At 39.6% G+C, this 2,555-nt stretch overlaps 1 long non-coding RNA gene across 1 annotated transcript; it reads right to left on the bottom strand.

Annotated features, from left to right (window-relative positions):
• Positions 1 to 510: 510 nt before the first annotated feature.
• Positions 511 to 2,318, bottom strand: LOC112273126 (uncharacterized). Its single transcript, XR_002966916.3, has 2 exons — positions 1,213 to 2,318; positions 511 to 1,087 (listed from the first exon to the last, which is right to left on the bottom strand). It is a non-coding gene; the product is annotated as an uncharacterized LOC112273126 (long non-coding RNA).
• Positions 2,319 to 2,555: the final 237 nt, after the last annotated feature.

Raw genomic sequence — 2,555 nt, 5'->3', positions numbered from 1 at the left:
AATCCTCAACAATACCAAAAGATTGTACATGCATAAGATAAAATAGTTTAGAAATGTAAATCAATAAGATAATTGCCTTCCAATCAAGCCTAAGACTTATAAGATAAATTCTTCCGGCAAACATACCAAAATATGAGCTAAAATAAACCTCCACTAATTAGAAGTTTATTCTAATTCACCACAAGTGAATTGGCTACATAAATTTTAGAAGTTAGAATTATCAATTGAATCCTAATCAATTCACTCTTTAATCTTCTTTATTACCCAAGTAATTAAGTCCAACTTCTACTATTAACTTGGAATAATATTTTTTTATAATTTGCATATATCAAAATTCTTCTTTTAATCCTTAATTCAATTATCATTAGTATTATTTTGTTTGATTTTATATTATTTGGATTAATTTTCATCCATAAAAATATCATCCTAATATAAATTTTCCTCAATGAATGACTTCTCATCCATGAATAACTTATCATCCAATTTAAGTTCATCTAAATTCAAAATTCATGCATATTAAAAATATTCATCCAATCCATTGATTTTTCATCCATATACAAAATCATCCAATTTGACCTAAATTCTTTTAACCTAATTTTTTCAAGTCTACTTCAATTGACCTGATCTAACTTCATCCATCCGAGAGCCTCACTGGATCGGAAGGGGTTGGCTCCTTAGTTGACTCCACCAGGGTCTACATGCTTCGCCACCCTGCTTACGATCAACACCAAGCCACAGCACGCGCAATGTAGCTGTAGGCGATAGACGGCACATTTTTATCCACACAAGCGGCAGCTCCTCTGCCATGGTCATTATCCGCCATAGTTCCACGATCGATAAAGCTCTCCGCATTAGTCTTGATCAGTGATCCAAATCGAATTCTTCACCAATACCGTCTTGCGCCTTTCGCCAGATCACTTCACGAGGCTCTTTCCTTCACTGGGCGATTGGACGATGGTATGGCAGCAATGCTTGTTGTTGGATTGGTGCAATTTCCATCACAACCACCCTCAATGCACCTTGTCTCCAAGGAGGATACCGCGATTCAATGCAGGAGGGGACACTGGAATGCCACCGCCAACTACTTCTGAATCACGTTGACAAGTCTAGATCATTGACTTTAAAATTCAATCCAAATCAAAACCTTGGTATTTTACGTAGAGGGACAACAACAATGCCGACATAGAATCGCAAGGAATTTGGATTTTTTACCGCTGCTTTAAGAAAAACCAAGAGCGTGGTCCACTAGCCACAGTGCAAATCAAAGACTGTTCTAGCCGTAGGTCCCACCAAGTTGGAACAGAAGAAAATAACAAGACACAGCCTTGTCGCCTCGACCTGTGCAATGCCGCCCTGCAACTCTTGGCAATGTAATAATGCCAACTCTTAAGCCGCACAACATAAGGTAACAAAAACAAGAAGCTTCAATCTAGAGTCGGACAGCACCCCACCGACCCTCTTGGTGCCTCAATGGCATCGCGAGAGATTCATTTCCATAGCAAATCAGCCACACGGAAGTTACAATTTACTTGTGATGTTGAACATTAACAAAACGAAGACAACTCAAAGACCTCCACTGAAACAAAACCAAAACATCGCAGCAGTTGCAAGATCGCCGCATTGCAGCTCATAGAAGCAAAACCTAATCTGAGCTGAATCACGCTCCAATCGAACCTCAATCCAGACTTGAACACTGAAAACAATAACACTGCCGTGAATTCAGCCGGTACTTCCCTGTCGCTCATCGAGCGAGTAGACTGCTTACAAGAAGGCAACAAGTAGCCCACACCTACTCCCTTCGATGGGCAACACACCAATAACAAGACCTGATCCAACGCCCACCAGCAATCGCTCTGATCATAGCAGAATTGACGCTTCCTTTAAGACGGAAACGGCGAGGAGAAAACAAAAAAAAAACAAAACAAAACAAAACAAAAAAAACAAAGGAATATTACACCGAAACATTCCAACAGATCAAAAAAAAAATCACAAGGGAAAAGTCCTCCAAAGCGCCAGAGTCTAGGACAAAGAAAATCGAGAAGAATTAAAAAAATGAGGTAGAGAGATTTTTTTGTCTCGAATAACAGTTGAACCAACACATCCGCAGATCGAAGTCGGCAGGAACATCCTCCACGAAGCGCCAGTGCAACTCTTCTTGTTACGGAAGGGGAGAATTTTCTGTGTCACAACGTCTCCATCTACACTCTGACCGCATACACGTACAGAAGGAAAAAAATGCGCTCCGGAAGAAAATTCCAGAGCAATCTGAGCTTTTGGCACTCACAATCAAAAAACTCAAAAAAAATAAAAAAAAAGAAAAAAAAAAGAGAAGGGGATTCAGGGCGGCCTGGACCCCTATCAACGAGGAGGCTGTCGCCATTCAGGGGCAGCCTCTTGCCTTCTCGATCACCCTTCATTTTTAATTTTTATTTTATTTTATTTTATTATTATTATTTTTTCTTCTGTCCTTCTTTCTTTCTCTTCTCCTCTTGCTTTCTCTTCTTTCTCCTTCTTCCTTCTTTTCTTCTCTTCTCCATTCTTCCTATTACTTCTTT

Source organism: Physcomitrium patens, chromosome 20, assembly GCF_059467195.1.
Source record: "Physcomitrium patens ecotype Gransden chromosome 20, ASM5946719v1, whole genome shotgun sequence".
NCBI lineage: Eukaryota > Viridiplantae > Streptophyta > Bryopsida > Funariales > Funariaceae > Physcomitrium > Physcomitrium patens.
The sequence above is the reverse complement of the archived record's forward strand: the minus strand, read 5'-3'. Positions and strand labels throughout refer to the sequence as shown.